Genomic DNA, 18,915 nt, shown 5'->3' with positions numbered 1-18,915 from the left:
GTGCTGTGCTGGGTTGAGACTAGCGTGCCCTTTTTATAGAAAAAGGGGACGGAGTCTTCCTTCGCACGCTTGCGAAAAAGACTATTCAGGGGCTGGTCACTGGCGTGTGACTGACAGGTTAGGCTGATAGGTTGGGCACCGACTTCCAAAAGGTGTCGGGTCACTGTGAGGCTATCTTACACGAGAAGCTTGGCCAGGGTTTGGTTAAGGTCTGGTGGGTTGTTTTACCTAGGTTTTTGACCTGGCTAAGATAGGATTAGCCAATGGTCAGCCAGGCTCTGATACCAAGTTTGTCAGGACCGGATTTTCGGGATATTAATTTCCCAAAAGCGGCCCTTGTGCTCACCAGCCCCAGTATTACTGTTAGCTGATGAGACACAAACTTGTTACAGAAACTCCAAGAAAAATACAAAATATGAAGTACAAGACCATTCTGGCCAATGGGTACAACAATTGGTTTCTAGGGGTTGATGGCGGAAGCGGTTTGCGGATCATCAGCATCTATGGGACTCCATTTCCCACAGGAACAACTGACCAGGATAACTCCTATCTTTGCGAGGCTGCTATCACCATTACGTAGGTTTCGGGGCTGTCATCGCAACGCTCCTTTCCACGCAAGAAATCTGGCCAAGACAATAGCCAGGGACAAGCCAGTGAGTACTTTGAATGTACTCGCAAACATTAAGAACACAGGTATAATATAGCCATTGATAATCATGTTTTGAAATATTCCATGATCACTTCGTCAGTTATGAAATAAGGTTCATGGTGCACGCAAGCAGATCATTCAACTAAAACATGAGTAAACAATCAGGGAGTAGAAATGAAAAGCACCGATTAGGTGTCTGAAGTGACGCCTCGAAAGGATAATAGTATGAAGCGTGCCTCAGTCGGGCGTCTGTGCGACACCACATAAAGGGCTTATAAGTAAATGAAATAACACGCATGCCACAGTAGGGCGTCTGGGCGACACCACATAAAGGGCTTATAAGTAAGTGAAATAACACGCATGCCACAGTCGGGCGTCTGGGCGACACCACATAAAGGGATTATAAGTAAATGAAATAACAGGCATGCCACAGTTGGGCGTCTGGGCGACACCACATAAAGGGCTTATATAAGAATAATCACGGTGAATATCCAGGAGGTAGAACCGTCCCATGGATACTCAATAATCCAAATAACATAAATGATTAGTCCATAATAATAATAATAATCATAATCATCATACGTCACAAGTTATGATCCATGTTCTGGTTTAGTAGTTTCTCCTCCGAAGACCGACACTAAGACCGACACTTGACCCATCCCAGACTGTAGTCCTTAACCACGGACACGGCTATTCGAATAGGCATTATATCTCTGCAGAGGGTGTACTCTTTACCCACGAGTAACGGATTTCTTTAGTCCATCGGAACTAATTCCATCTATGGTCTTATAGTCAAAAACACGCCTGACTTGCACACACCAGCTTAACTTTACTCATGTCTGGAATCACCCAGACACGTGTTAAGCAAAACTCTAAGTGGGGAGGCTACAACCTCGCGTAGCATGGGATCAAATTTTTATTGCGCGCTCTAAGGGGTGGCCTCCCCTCTTGGTCCCAACCGGAAACACCCATGCCCCCGGACCAGGTGGCATGCCTACCAGCTACAACCAGTATCTTCCACCATGGCCTCTTTGTACAGTGTGTGCTAGGATAGGGGTTGACAACTTACTGAACCGTACCCTACCTACGGCAGGGACAAGTGGCAGCACGAAACAAGTATGGGGGTTACTGTAACAAGACTCGATCTACGGCCGACTCAGGAGGCTTAAGTATTTCCTGCATGGTTAGCTCAAGAATGATATTTCACAGCCATCAGACACAACCACCACTCATCATACCTCCCCCTGCCCTACCGGTCATAACCGCCTCGACGAGGGACAAGCTCGTGTCTACACAAGACAGAGACTTTCCCGGGTCCTTCCCGGTAGGCATGAGAGGCATATGAGGGTGATTGCTATCACAAGCTTATCCATTTCCAACAGCAAGAATTTTCATTTATGCACTCAAGGTGTATGATCATATCGTCACAAAAAAAATAACCAACGCTTCATGTCGAGGTGGTGTTATAACCGTATCGAACAACCCACAAAACATTATGCCAGGGTTCAGAATGCTTGCCTTCAAGGTGTGCAGAGGTGAGGTGCTCTCCAAAACTTTTGAAAGTTTTCTCCTCTCTCCAACAAATCCTATTTTAAATAAATTTGAATTAACACATACTTTAAACACAGTACAAAAAGGTTGTTTGGAAAATTTTGAAATAAATATGAAAATAAACTAGACAATATTTGAGAAACAACAGAAAAAGAATCAAGTCATTTCGATTTATATTTAAATAGTTATAGCCAGTCAAAGTTTCAGCCAAACTCTGTTTTTAAAATAAAACAGAAAAGAAAACGTTTCAGATAAGAATACGCTTTCGAAGTAGGGGATAAACACTTGGGGGTTTTATGCCTTCACTTATCCAGCGTGGATGGGCGCGTGGGTCACTGATAGTGGGTCCACGGGGCCCACTGGTCAGTTTTGACCAGTCCTCTCTCCCTCCTCTTCCTCTGCCCGAATGGAGGCGGGACTCCGGTGATCAACGCTGGCGAACGGCGGCTCCCTGTGGGCTCCAGAGGGTCGGGATGGATCCGCAAGACCGGGGCGGTCCTCCTGGTGGTTGTTGGGTCGGCGGTGGTGGAGGGAGTCGCCGACGGCGAGCTCCGCGGCGGAGGAGGTTTCGTGTGGGTTTTGGGGTTCTGGGCTGCAGTGGTTCCCGATCGCATATGAGAGGCTGGGCAGCTCTGCTAGGTTGAGGGGAGTCGAGTGGTGTCGCTAGATGGGCGGGGAGGCTCGGGTTGTGACACACGGCACTGGAACGAGGCGGAGGCCGCACTGATCGGAGACGGGGAAGAGAGCTTCCCGCCGTCGATTGCTGGCCGTGGTAACTCTAGAGAGGTGGCTTGAGGTCGCCTTAATGCTTAGTCAAGCTCGGGGTTCCCTTTTATAGGCGGCCAAGGTCGGTTCTGCGGCGGTCGTGCATAAGCTCGTCGGCGACCGTCATTCTGTAGGGGCAGGGCGACGTGGCGGCGATGAGCGCTAGCGGACGCGTTTGCGGATGAGATCGAGTTGTCCCAGGGGCAGCTGGCGCGCTGGGGAGGCTCGGGCGGTGCTGCCATGGCCGGGGCCTGCTGTGGCCGGCCGCTAGTTGCCACGGCCGACCTGACGGCGGCGCTGTAGAGCTCCAGGGGCGGCTCTGCGGCGAGGGAAGGGGCGGGAGTGTTGGTTGCGAGCAGGGAAGGGCCAGAACGAGCGCGAGGCGACAACAGTGGGACGCGGCGACTCGGTGCGCGCACATGCAAAACGTGCGCTCTGGGCGCGCCCAGAGCACGCAAGCTGCGTGTTTGGCAGAATGCCACGGCATGCCAGAGGGCTCCAAATCACCTAAGGTTTAGCAGGTCTAGGCTAGGGCCATCTAGGAGTTTAGTGGACAAGCTGGTTAGGTCAGGGGATCAAGTTCACAAAGCAAACTAATAATCATGCCAAATCTGCTTATACACCCAAGGTGTTCGACAGAATGCTAAGTGCATCTAGGCAACTCTTGGGGGGGGGGGCAAAAGCTCCAGACCAGTGTCTCTTTAGATGAAGGAGAGCATGGCTAGGTCATTTGGACAAAGCCAGAAACTTGTTAGTGCACGCTTTGCAAAACTTCAGTTTTGGACAAAAAGAACAATGCCTCATTGCATGCACTTAAAATCCTCCAATTGGTCCACTCTCCTGGACTTAAGGGTTTTGTAGGATGGGCTATAAGTAGGAAAAAGCTCATGGTTACTAGAGCAAGATAATTTAGGGTTGCAGTAGAAAACTCCCAACTGGGCCAGAATGAAAAAGAGGTTGATTCACTCAATTTTTTCAAAAAACATCAATAGGTTTTTGCATAAAGTTGCATAACATACTCCTATGAGTATCCCAAAATTTTGGTGGAAGCTAGGAAGAAATATTAAAAGGGGTTGTAGTGCAAAATTGCTCTCTGGACCAGATTTGAAAACTTGGTGTAGAGCTCAAAATATCCAAAGAATGAAATATATTTTCGCATAAAAGTGATTTAAAAACATCGCATGGCATCCCCAAATTTTGGTTGGAATTTTAGATGAATTTATAAAAGGGTTGTAGTACAAATGGGGCCCTAAAACCATGGGAAACCATTTTTAAAGAAATGAAGATCAGGAAAAACAATTATATAATTAACCCCATAGATAAAAGAAAAGTTTTCTTGAGAGGGTAAACAAGTCCCAATATATTTGGAAAGTTTTACTTGGGGTAAAACTCCATAATAACCAAGAAAGGTTCTGAAAACAAAAGAAAGATCCAGAAAGTGGAAGTTTAAAATTTCCTGGCAAAATTTTAATTAATAAAACAAGGCCAAAATTTTTGGGGTGTCACATTCAACTACCGCAGCAAGTAACAGATGAATCATTGTTGTCCTAATGCAGTAAAAGAGAGCAGGAGCGAGAGAGTGGGATTGTATCGGAATGAACAAGGGGGTTTTGCTTGCCTGGCACTTCCGAAGATGATATAGCTCTTCATCGGTGTCATTGATCACATCGTCAAAACATATGTCTACCGAGGGGGAACAATCACCGGCAAACAGAGAAAGAAATACAATCAATGCAATGCACAACATGATGCATGAATGTGACATGGCACTATGCTATTGATTGGCCTAATGCAACTAGCAACAAGTTAAATGGAGTTGGTTTGAACACTAGGTTCAAATTCAAACTCCATATGTGCTTTCTTAAATGCCATTTAATTAGTTTGTCCAAAACAGCAATGTTAACTTTCTCAAATATGCATGAAAATGCCATAAACAGATTCCTTGAATTTTCTGATAATTTTTCATAAATAAATTATTTAATTTGGAGTTACGGTTGAATTTCTATGATTTTTAGAAGTTTATACTATTTTCTAGAATTTTCTAAAAAAGAATAAATCCAGAAAATGAGTTATTGCGTCAGCACTGCGTCACTGTGACGTCAGCTGGTGAACAGCGCCTAACCCAGGTCAAACCTGACGGTTGGGCCCCACTAGTCAGTCTCACAGTTAACTATTTGGGTTAACTAGACTAACTAAACAACACTGGGCCCACTGGTCAGTGACTAACTAAACTAACTTAATTAAGTTTAGCTCTAACTAACTGGGTTAGCCGGGCGAGGCCCGCATGTCAGTGACTCAAGGGTCAAACAGAGGTCAACCTCGGGTCAAACCCGACGCTAACTGGCTTTGACCCACTGTGGGGCCTACTGTCAGCGTCTGTTGAGGCCTAAGTGGCAGGGGTTAGTGCTAAACTAATGAAGCCACATCAGCTCACCGGAGTTACATCAGCGGCGACTAGGAACGCGGCGGAAGTTCGCCAGAATGGCGCCAGGGGCGGTGGCTGGGTGTGCTGAGGGCACCAGAGGGGAGCCCTCGCTTGGCTGCATCGAGCAGAGGCAGCAGCGGGTCATAGGGTGGCCGGAGCTCGCCGGAACTGAGCTCCCGGCGGCGCCAGAGTTCGGGTGCGAGCGGGGACGGTGTTGCAGTGTGCTAGAAGAGTGGGCGAAGAGCGTTGCGTGCTCCTGGGACCACGGGGAGCGCGGCGACGCGCTCGGATGCGAGCGGCAGTGGCTGCAACGGCGGCACGATGGCAATGGCGGACGGCAGCGCTCAGTCACATGGGCGAGGGTGCTACGGTACGGGAAGCGAGAAATTGATGGAGGGGAAACAGACAGGGGCTCACGCCGGTCATGATGAGCAGGCCAATGGGCTCGGGGATGCGCAGACGGCGTCGTGGCCTTGGCGGCGATCTCCAGCGGCCAGCGTTGAAGGAGATGGCGGTGGCAGCGTTTCGCGGCGTTCGGCGTTGCCCGTCTCGACGGAGACAACATGGACGACATCACGGAGCCCATGGGCATGTCGGTGGGGCATGGGGAAGGCGGTGGCCGCGGTTTCACGGCGACGCGGACGCGACAGCGTCAGCCATGGCGAGCAGGGGCGAGGGAGAGAGTGAGGGAGAGGAAAGATGGGCCAGGCCGGTTCGGGTCGTCGTCGAGGCGGTTCTGCCACGCATCCAACCGCTCGACGGCAAGCAGGAGGTGGCCAGCGCATCGTCAGCGCGCTCCAGCGAGCTGCTTCGTGCACTGGCGCGGGGAAGAAGACGCCCGTGCCCCTGGTGGGCTGGCTGGGCCATCTAGGCCGCCAGGTGGGCGCCAGGTAAGGAAACTCTCTCTCTCTCTCTGTCTTTCTATTAGTTTTCTGTTTTCTATTTATTTGATTTGTTTTGAATTAGTAATAATACTAACTCATTTCCATAAATCCTGGGATATATTTTGGGCTCTATTTGAAATATTTACAACTGCCCAAAATTGTTTCCAGGATTATTCGAGCATTTGAAATATTTATATTGATTAAATGCCCAAATTCAAATACCTAGGGATTTAATTCAAAGCCCAAATGTGTCCAGCAAAAATGCAAATCATCTTGGGTAGATGCTTCCACCTTAAACCAGAAATGATGAACATTTTTAAAAGGCATTTTGAGTTCATTGAAAATATGTTTATTTGGAACTATTTGAATTGCATTTGTGCTAGGGCTTGATCATCCCCATTTCAGAGTTTCATAAAACTTAAACATGATGACATGATGATCATGCAAGGTCAAGAAAAGGCTAAGGCTAGGGCTGTGACAACTCACCCCCACTAAACAAGAATCTCGTCCCGAGATTCAGACATAGGGTGAGAAGACAGAGGGGATACAAGGTAACACAATCTTCATGATCCCACTGCCCTTCTTGAAGATGTTGAATCATTACATCATCTTGCACTTGACGTCTTTGCCTTCGAGGGTTTCACCCAACACGATGATGACATAAATAAAATCTCTAGGAATCAATCTTTCAAAAACTCGAGCAACTCACGACCAACTCATGCTGTGAGACATGATAACATCTCTCGAGTTGGGACACAAATCACACAATAAGTGGGATGGAGGGAACAGACGTCGAAGGTTCAAATTGGTAGGCAACAACTCCACGCTTATGTAGATGGTGGGTATGTGCCAACGTGGCGAGGAGATAAGTTGCCACAATTCCATAACGGGCCACCTTAGGGAAGGTGACTCGTAGAACTATTCCCTTAAGTGGCAAAAAGAATTATGTTTGATACTTAGATCATTGAAACTCTCTATACCAGCCTACGGAGAATCACAAACGATTGTTTGATGGAGTTGGAAAGAATGGCACACTCTGACTAGAGTGGACGATGTGGACTACCTCTTTGAAGACAACACAATGGAGGATTTCTGCTTATCATCGAGAATGATTAGGACCCAAAGTAAGACCACTTTGAAAATGATCCTAAACAATTATTGAAAGTCGGACCACAGTAGAATGGCACCATGGCGGTGCAGGCTGGGAACAAAATGCAAGTGCTGGGAATGATTCTAGTAACTGGGGATAGGGTTCACCGGTAGAGGGTGCTTCCACCAGTTGGATAGCTATAGATAATTGAGAGAACGGAGGCACATTCTATCTAATGCCAGCGACAAAACTTAGTGCCTGAGCATGCTCTCAAGAACTTGAGCATTCCCATACTCATCAAGGTCTTACCAACATCTATGACGAGGATCCTGGCAACACATCCTACTACCACGATGACTAGTGGTGGACAATGCAGATGCAAAGGAAGACGACACCTTCCCAGATTTCACCTTAGCGAGGCCAAGGGAACAAAATCTGGACGATCGACCGAGAGACATTTAGCACTCCGCTTATAATGTTCCCCTTGATGTGCTAGCTTAACTCATTTATAGATATGGTTTGATATCTAGAACATCAAGTACAAGGTCGGACTTTGGGAGCATAAAAATCTATAAGGAATAACTATCGGAGTAAATCCTACGAAATCCTTATGGGGAGGTGGCCAACTTTTCCAATCAAGATACTACAATAACAGGTCTCCCGGCTAGGTGTGTTGACCAGAACATCAACCCTGTCGGGACCTACATCATAGATCCTGGAAAAGTTCCAACCATCATATCTGCCTGAGATTCAGATCTGGTTGATAATAGGATATTTCAGACAGCATGTCTGGAAAACAATGTTTGCAACACAAACCGACGAGATGACGTTGCGAGATTCTCAGGAAATGAACTACGATAGTAAGCTCCAAAACATGAGCCGGTTTTGCTACAAACCTGTGAACACGCTGTCCCAGACAAGCATGACCACATAGTAGTCTTATAATAAAACACTACCGAGTCCAGATGGGGAACCATCATCGAGGATATCGAAGTCCTTGTGTAAGTCTAGCTCTTAAGAAGAAACTTCTTCTCCTTGAACAAATCAATCAGCGGCTTGGTGTGCTAGGGATTCATATAGAATGAAGGTTGCAAGTCTCCAGACCACACAATACTTCGCACGTATGCATGACTGACTTGGGATGATTCCAGAGGAAGTGAAACAAACTTTCCCAAATTCATGGTGGCAACTTGCTTCAAATGCACGTGAACTAGAGGAAGTCACTTCTTACACCAAACATATGCTTCATGAGCTAGCATGAAGAAATGCTTTCAAAGTTTCCAACACTAGCTTAATGTTCAACATGAATCATGGATAAGATGAAAATATTGTCGATGGGCTCAACAACAGGTCATCCAGATTTCCGTGAAGATGGAATTCCATAATTATGTGAACAAGGTGATAGCATTGGTCAGACCGAAAAGATATAACGGTGTATGCTCGAGGAAACAACCACGAGTAAGACAACATTATGAGCATCATTGATTCTTATTTGACTTGACGATAGCCCACACTCAAATCAAGGTTTGGACAAGACGATAGATTCAACAACCGATCCCGAGGAACAATCGATGAAAATATCATCTTTCTTCAACACACACACACACACACACACACACACACACAAGGATATCCCTTTGGAATGAACTGAGCTGGATAAGCTTTCATCTTCCAACTCTCCAAGTTGTTGTTCAGCTTAACCAACTAGCTCAGGGTATCCAACACAAATTCTTGGAGAAGGGGTGGTTTACAAGAAACCAACTTGATCACGAGCTCAACATAACAGTCAGGGGGAAAACTGGTGATACTTTCGAGGAAATATTCAGAAAATTATGAACCACCGATATGTTTCTAAGCTCGGGAACAATCTTGCTTTTCAGAGCAAGACGATATGATCAAGAGAGCGAGGGACTGACACAATCCTAACTCATTGATCGAAGAGTGCACCAGGAAAAATGGGCTAGGTAGCACGATCAATCTTAGGATGATGATTCAATAACCAACACGCTAAGAAAGAAATTATTGTCCATTAGCTACCTAGCAACTAGTTGCTAGGAGTATTGATTTCACACATTACGGTTCAATTGTCGGTATTCCGGTTATGACAACACGATGACCGAGGAATGAATGATGATGGTGAGAAGTATCACTGCATCAAGAATTCATAAGAGATGGCACAATTCATATGATATTCTTGACATAAAGAGGGAACACTCCAAGGTAGAACAGAACAAAAGCTGGATTGGCATTTTGATCTGCGGGATACAACTACTTTGACCCATTCCTAGATATGGATGAGGTACTGGGGTTTGTTTCTCCTAGTCATTCTGAAATAGAATGGCTCGACGGACCACAAGAATAATAGGCACCGATGAACGAATGCTCACATACTCTTGACTATCAATTGATAGATGAAGGTCGGAATATAACGGAAGGGGGACAACTCAAAGGAACATATAACTTTCTGAGTTGTGGATGCACAGATTAGTATGTCGAACAAGTTCAACATATTTCTTCCGGATAACCCATGCACAAAGGTAGGGTTGGCAGAGTCACAACATAGAATGGAGAACTCATTAGGAGCACTCTGACGTGACCTTTTGGTTCAAAAGAACTCCTGCCAAGAATGGTTCATGATAATTGGAAGAAGGATGTACCACGAACCTCGAGGACTACCGCAAAGTTACTAATATCCTAAAGGAACTAGCAACACTATCAACATGAGGTAAGTAGGGCAAATCTTGGGTCAAGAACCCATGAGTAGAATAACTACTACTAAATGGCATCACGGGATGCTTTCGAGAATGGTGGCCAGAATCATCACACCGAGAACACAAAACATGGCTAGATTACTAGGTGACTCCCTAAAACACCTAGGGTCATAATAATAGCTCCAACATATATGTCGACGTAGTAGAGTTCCTCAACAGACCGTTAGTGTGCTTAATCTGGCCCAAAAGGACATCGGAAACGGGAAGAAAGGATTGCAAATGCATCAGACTAGTTAGAGACCTGGGATGACTCGGATAGCATAACGGCTGTAAATGCTCAAAAGATTTGAGACATCCTGCAAAATGGTGGCATAACCACTCAACATCACAATATCAAGGTTCCGAGACCAATTATGAACACACGGAAGTACTGGAAACTGATCTGCGGCATGAATCCATCAATCCTGTAAGTCAATGGGTTAGTAACACGTCATCCTCATAGATAGATGAGAAGGCCTAGTTTCTTAACCCCGTAGAAAGGAAGAGGTGACTCAGATTAGAGGGCATGAGAATAAGGAGTAAAAAGAGCCATATGTTCCATCCCACAATCAATTTCCTTATATAACTAAAGCATTTCTAGACTCAACTTCGACCAGTTTGGCTTGATAATCCTACAGGCAATCAGGCTCTGATACCAAAGCTGTCAGGACCCCGATTCCAAGTCACATCGATCTAGCCAGTAACACCTAATATCACTTTGCGGCCTCACGCACGGTATTCCCACGGGTGTCGCCTTACCATGGCCTGGGACCGTTTGCGCCTTTTGGCTCACGTATATGATAGTGTCGCTAGCATCCATATGACAGAGAACCCGGGCCGACATGGCTAGTCATGAAACCGAAGCGGCACTAACCTATGGGGACAGGCATACATGAATCACATCGAGCATGTCGGTCAGCAGCGTGTGAATCCGGGCTGTAGCACTGGGCTAACAGGACTCCGGGAACCCGGGCTGTAGCAGGCTAGGCAGGACTCCGGACGTCACCGCGTGACATTTCCCCGAAGGGACAGACACAGGAACGAAGTGAAACACATGCCGGCCAGTCAAGTGTTCCGGAGCAGTAGTGCTGGGCTAGCAGGACTTCGGTGAACCGGGCTGTAGCGGACTACTATGGCTCATGGAAGCACAATACTACATTTCCCCATAAGAGAGGCTGCCAAGGATAAACAACTAGATTGTCGGATCCCACACATACAAAGCATTTCAATCATACACACAATATGCTCGACATGTGTAAATACAACGTGGCATCACAACAAGACTCTACGACTCAAACATTTATTCATTAGGCTCCGAGGAGCGAGATATTACAAACATGGGTCTCATGACCCAACAATCATAGCATACAAATCAAGCACATGCAGAAGCTTAACATGTCTGAGTACAGACACCTACAAATGAAAAAGGCTAAGAAGCCTGACTATCTACCAGATCCTGTCGAGGGCACAAGATCGTAGCTGAGGTAGCAAGCTAAACGTCAAGGCCCACACGGAACTACTAGCGAGACTGACGTCTCTCTGCAAAACATAAATTAAGCAAACGTGAGTACAAATGTACCCAGCAAGACTTACATCAGAACTAACTACATATGCATCGGTATCAACAAGGGGGGTGGTGGAGTTTAACTGCAGCAAGCCAGCTTTGACTCAGTGGCTAACCTGAACTATGACAGCAAGCAACTCTTTTGAGGTGGCGCACATGAGTCCACATATTCACCATATCAATACACCACTATGGATCCGCTCCCGTCTCCCTACGAGAAGGGCATCCATAGCGCTCACGCTTATCTTGCGAGTTTTAGAGTATCCACTTTCACTTGTCTATGAACTATGCAAGGGGTCCAAGTTTCCATATCCGAGGAATCCAGCTATTCGAATAGATAATGATAACCCTGTAGGGGTGTACTTCTTCACACATGCTCCCACCACTTACCGTCGTTTACACGACATGTACTCGGCAACCTTCAAGCGGAATCCCAACAAGGGTGTCGGCCACGGCCTACCTAAACACTCAAGTCTCTAGTCCTGGTTTATCGCCTATCCAGGGTCCATCCGCAGGGAGTCCGGCCGAGGTTTCCACATACGGCCCCGAACAATGAGTACAGGGCTCCGAGACACCAAACGGGCGCCCGGCATGCCCGGCCACGGTGTATCTACCGCATCATAGCCCACCCCTAGGGTCAGCACTACGCACGGCCGCCAACACATAACCTACACACACCAGAAACTAGTTGCAACTCATGGACAGAGTACTAGGGTGATTAAGAAGCCGAGAGGGTCAATTAAGGATCCCAATGAGTGGTAGTAGCTGTTCACGGATCACAGACACAGAACTCAGTTCCTGAGGACGGTTTCAATGAGACAACCCACCATGTACTCCTACATGTCCTCTCACCGCTACCTTACCAAATCGTGTTCACACACTTAGCTCACACATAGTAGGACATGTTCACACACCTCCGATTCATCCCCGATGAATCAGACCTGACACAACTCTATGCAATAGCAGGCATGACAAACAAGCATGAATGAGTAGGCACATCAGGGCCCAAACAACTCCTACTCGTGCTAGTGGGTTTCATCTATTTACTGTGGCAATGTCAGGTAATGCAGAAGATAAGGGTTCAACTACCGGAGCAAGTAACAAATGAATCGTTGTTGTCCTAATGTAGTAAAAGAGAGCAGGAGCAAGAGAGTGGGATTGTATCAGAATTAACAAGAGGATTTTGCTTGCCTGGCACTTCCGAAGATGATATAGCTCTTCATCGGTGTCATTGATCACATCGTCGAAACATACGTCTACCGAGGGGGAACAATCACCAGCAAACACAGAAAGAAATACAATCAATGCAATGCACAACATGATGCATGAATGTGACATGGCAATATGTTGTTGATTGGCCTAATGCAACTAGCAACAAGTTAAATGGAGTTGGTTTGAACACTAGGTTCAAATTCAAACTCCATATGTGCTTTCTTAAATGCCATTTACTTAGTTTGTCCTAAACAGCAATGTTAACTTGCTCAAATATGCATCAACAAGCCATAAACAGATTCCTTGAATTTTTCTGGTAATTTTTCATATATAACTTATTTCATTTGGAGTTACGGTTGAATTTCCATGATCTTTAGAAGTTTATACTATTTTTTGGAATTTTCTGAAAAAGAATAAATCCAGAAAATGAGTTATTGCGTCAGCACTGCATCACTGTGCCGTCAGCTGGTGAACAGCGCCTAACCCAGGTCAAACCTGACGGTTGGGCCCCACTAGTCAGTCTCACAGTTAACTATTTGGGTTAACTAGACTAACTAAACAACACTGGGCCCACTGGTCAGTGACTAACTAAACTAACTTAATTAAGTTTAGCTCTAACTAACTGGGTTAGCCGGGCGAGGCCCGCATGTCAGTGACTCAAGGGTCAAACAGAGGTCAACCTCGGGTCAAACCCGACGCTAACTGGGCTTTGACCCACTGTGGGGCCTACTGTCAGCGTCTGTTGAGGCCTAAGTGGCAGGGGTTAGCGCTAAACTAATGAAGCCACATCAGCTCACCGGAGTTACATCAGCGGCGACTAGGAACGCGGCGGAAGTTCGCCAGAATGGCACCAGGGGCGGTGGCTGGGTGTGCTGAGGGCACCAGAGGGGAGCCCTCGCTCGGCTGCATCGAGCAGAGGCAGCAGCGGGTGAGTTCGGGTGCGAGCGGGGACGGTGTTGCAGTGTGCTAGAAGAGTGGATGAAGAGCGTTGCGTGCTCCTGGGACCACAGGGAGCGCGGCGACGCGCTCGGACGCGAGCGGCAGTGGCTGCAACGGCGGCATGGCGGCAATGGCGGACGGCAGCGCTCGGTCACGTGGGCGAGGGTGCTACGGTACGAGAAGCGAGAAATTGATGGAGGGGAAATAGACAGGGGCTCACATCGGTCATGATGAGCAGGCCAATGGGATCGGGGAAGCGCAGACGGCGCCGTGGCCTTGGCGGCGATCTCCGGCGGCCAGCGTTGAAGGAGACGGCGGTGGCAGCGTTTCGCGGTGTTCGGCGTTGCCCGTCTCGGCGGAGAGGACGTGGGCGACATCGCGGAGCCCATGGGCATGTCGGCAGGGCATGGGGAAGGCACTGGCCGCGGTTTCACTGCAACGCGAACGCGACAGCGTCGGCCATGGCGAGCAGGGGCGAGGGAGAGAGTGAGGGAGAGGAAAGACGGGCCAGGCCGGTTCGGGTCGTCGTCGAGGCAGTTCAGCCAGCGTCCAACCGCTCGGCGGCAAGTAGGAGGTGGCCAGCGCGTCGTTGGCATGCTCCAGCGAGCTACTTCGTGCGCTGGTGCGGGGAAGAAGACGCTCGTGCCCCTGGTGGGCTGGCTAGGCCAGCTGGGCCGCCAGGTGGGCGCCAGGTAAGGAAACTCTCTCTCTCTGTCTTTCTATTAGTTTTCTGTTTTCTATTTATTTGATTTGTTTTGAATTAGTAATAATACTAACTCATTTCCATAAATCTTGGGATATATTTTGGGCTCTATTTGAAATATTTTCAACTGCCCAAAATTGTTTCCAGGATTATTCGAGCATTTAAAATATTTATATTGATTAAATGCCCAAATTCAAATACCTAGGGATTTAATTCAAAGCCCAAATGTGTCCAGCAAAAATGCAAATCATCTTGGGTAGATGCTTCCACCTTAAACCAAAGATGATAAACATTTTTAAAAGGCATTTTGAGTTCATTCAAAATATTTTTATTTGGAACTATTTGAATTGCGTTTGTGCTAGGGCTTGATCATCCCCATTTCAGAGTTTCATAAAACTTAAACATGATGACATGATGATCATGCAAGGTCAAGCAAAGGCTAAGGCTAGGGCTGTGACACTTAGTCACCTTACCTCTCTCCACATAGTCTGTTGGGTCCCACCAGTCAGAGGGTGAAACAAACAAATTAATAAGAAAAATTAAAAGTGCCAGCGGTGTATCTTACCTCAGACATCTCGCTACTGCTCATGAACACTGTCCAATTGATCCCTCTGTTCGCTCACGTACTATTTCAAGTGAATGCTCATTATAACATGCACACAATACGCATGGATGCACTCACACACTAGCACGCGGCGGGCAGACTCACACTAGTTAGCACACATCACGCACACACCGGCGACCGGCGACAAAGTTGAGGCCGCAGGGTCGTACTTCGGTAGCCGCACGACAATCGTGCGCACAAGGCGAATAGAGAGACCTAGTGTGGGTGTCATCATAATCATCTTTGATGGCCATTGTGGGAGTCCTGGATTAGGGGGTCTCCGGACAGCCGGACTATATCCTTTGGCCGGACTGTTGGACTATGAAGATACAAGATTGAAGACTTCTTCCCGTGTCCGGATGGGACTCTCCTTGGCGTGGAAGGCAATCTTGGCAATACGGATATGTAGATCTGCTCCCTTGTAACCGACTTTGTGTAACCCTAGCCCCCTCTGGTGTCTATATAAACCGGAGGGTTTAGTCCGTAGGACAACAGACAATCATACCATAGGCTAGCTTCTAGGGTTTAGCCACTACGATCTCGCGGTAGATAAACTATTGTAATACTCATATCATCAATATCAATCAAGCAGGACGTAGGGTATTACCTCCATCAAGAGGGCCCGAACCTAGGTAAACATCGTGTCCCCTGCCTCCTGTTACCATCCGCCTTAGACGCACAGTTCGGGACCCCCTACCCGAGATCCGCCGGTTTTGACATCAACATTGGTGCTTTCATTGAGAGTTCCACAGTGCCATCACCATAAGGCTCGATGGCCCCTTCGATCATCGGTAACGATGCGGTCCATGGTGAGGTTTTCCTCCCCAGACAGATCTTCGTATTCGGCGGCGTCGCACTGCGGGCCAATTCGGTTGGCCATCTGGAGCAGATCGAGAGCTACGCCCCTGGCCATCAGGTTAGGTTCGGAAACTTAAACTACACTGCCGACATCCGCAGAGATTTGATCTTCGACGGATTCGAGCCCATGCCAGGTGCGCCGCACAATCACGACGAGCATGACGTAACTCTGCCGTCGGATAGTGTTCGGGAGATCGCATCTGCAACTACTCCGGTCTTCAATCCGGAGCAAATTGCGCCATTCGAGGACGGAGGGATAGACCCCGCCATGGAGGCCGCACTCTTAGTGGCGATGGAGCCGGATACTGACTTCACCCCTTACGAGAACCGTGTCGCCGAACCACTGGATTCGTCTCCAGCCACGGACTCCGAGCCGCCTGCATCCGTGCCTATCGAATCCGACTAGGCGCCGATCATGGAGTTCACCTCCACGGATATCTTTCAGCACTCGCCTTTCGGCAATGTGCTAAATTCATTAAAATCTCTCTCCTTGTCAGGAGAACGTTGGACGAATTATGTCCGGCTAGAATGGGAAGCGGACGATGAAGAAATTCGATGCCCACCCACCACCCACTTAGTAGCCACCGTCGACGATTTAACCGACATGCTCGATTTCGGCTCTGAAGACATCGACGGTATGGACGACGATGCAGGAGACGAACAGGAACCACCGCCCACAGGGCGCTGGACCGCCACCTCATCATATGATATATACATGGTGGACACCCCCAAAGAAGGCAATGGCGACGAGACAGCGGAGGATGACCCCTCCAAGAAGCAACCCAAGTGCCGACGCCAGCGGCGCCGCTCTAAGTCCCGCCACAGCAAAAGTAGTGATACCGGCACAAGAGACAATAACACTCTCGATAGTGCCGAAAACAACCACAATCCCCTCCAGCACGATGTAGAGCGGGAGGGTCAATAAGCTAGCCCTCTAGAGCAGGCAGCAGATGGAGAATCGGAGGAGGACAATTACATGCCTCTCTCCGAAGACAAGGTGAGCCTCGGCGATGAAGAATTTATCGTGCCTGAGGATCCCGTCGAGTAGGAGCGCTTCAAGCACCGGCTTATGGCCACAGCAAATAGCGTAAAGAAGAAGCAACAACAGCTTCAAGCTGATCGAGACTTGCTAGCAGATAGATGGACCGAAGTCCTTGCGGCCGAGGAATACGAACTCGAGCGCCCCTCCAGGAGTTACCCAAAGTGCAGGTTGTTACCTTACCTCGAGGAGGAAGCATTGAAACCCACTTCACCAGTGTACGATGCGGCTGACCGGCCACCGCGTGGCCAAGCTAGAGAGGCGTTTCAGCTTGAAGTTCAGCCTGCACCCCGCCGCAACTCAAACAAAAATACCAAGGCCCGGGGCAACACACGGGACCTGCGAGACATATTGGACAGTAGGGAAAAACATGCAAGGTCGATATACGGGTCACGGGGGCGCGCGCCAACGCAGGACGATGACTGTCGCGCCAGATACTCTAAAAGTAAATCCGGCCGGGCCGAATACAACAGACAAGACTCATATGAACTGCGTCATGATATAGCCCGGCACAGAGGCGCCGCGGACCCCCTATGCTTCACTGATGAAGTTATGGATCATGAATTCCCGGAGGGTTTCAAACCTGTAAATATCGAATCGTATGATGGTACAACAGATCCCGCTGTATGGATTGAGGATTCCCTCCTTCACATCCACATGGCTCGCGGTGATGATCTGCATGCCATCAAGTACCTCCTACTAAAACTCAAAGGACCAGCTCGGCATTGGCTGAATAGCTTGCCAGCAGACTCCGTCGGCAGTTGGGAGGATTTGGAAGAAGCATTCCTTGAAAACTTCCAGGGCACTTATGTGCGACTACCGGATGCTGATGACTGGAGCCATATAACTCAGCAGCTAGGGGAATCGGCCAGGCAATTCTAGACACGGTTCCTAACTAAGAAAAACCAAATTGTCGACTGTCCGGATGCAGAGGCCTTAGCGGCATTCAAGCATAACATCCGTGACGAGTGGCTTGCCCGGCACCTCGGCCAGGAGAAGACGAAGTCTATGGCAGCCCTCACGACACTCATGACCCTCTTTTGCGCGGGCGAGGATAGCTGGCTGGCCCGCAGCAAAAACACATCAAGGAATCCGGGCACTTCGGATACCAAAGATGCCAACGGCAGACCACGTCGTAACATACCAAAGCGCCGCAACAACGGCGATAACACCGATGATATGACAGCCAATGCCGGATTCAGAGGCTCTAGATCCAGTCAGCGGAAAAAGCCATTCAAAAGAAGTACTCCGGGCCCGTCCAGTTTGGACCACATACTCGATCGCTCGTGTCAAATCCACGGCACCCCGATAAACCAGCCAATCACACCAACAGAGAATGCTGGGTGTTCAAGCAGGCTGGCAAGTTAAATGCCGAAAACAAGGACAGGGGGCTGCATAGTGAGGACGAGGAGGAACCCCGGCCGCCGAACACGGGAGGACAGAAGAGGTTCCCCCCACAAGTGAAGATGGTGAACATGATATACGCAACCCACATTCCCAAGAGGGAACGAAAGCGTGCACTAAGGGACGTCTATGCGATGGAGCCCGTCACCCCAAAGTTCAACCCATGGTCCGCTTGTCGGATCACCTTTGATCGCAGGGACCACCCCACTAGTATACGTCATGGCGGATCCGCCACACTGGTCCTAGACCCCATCATCGACGGATTTCACCTCACTCGAGTCCTTATCGACGGCGGCAGCAGCCTGAACCTGCTCTATCAGGATACAGTGCGCAAAATGGGTATAGATCCCTCGAGGATCAAACCCACCAAAACCACCTTCAAGGGCGTCATCCCAGGTGTAGAGGCCCATTGCACGGGCTCAATCACACTGGAAGTGGTCTTCGGATCTCCGGACAACTTCCGAAGCAAGGAGTTAAT

The sequence above is a fragment of the Triticum urartu genome, chromosome 6A (genome assembly GCF_056163025.1).
Source record: "Triticum urartu cultivar PI428250 chromosome 6A, HENAU_Tu73, whole genome shotgun sequence".
Lineage (NCBI taxonomy): Eukaryota > Viridiplantae > Streptophyta > Magnoliopsida > Poales > Poaceae > Triticum > Triticum urartu.
Note: the sequence above shows the minus strand (reverse complement) of the source record.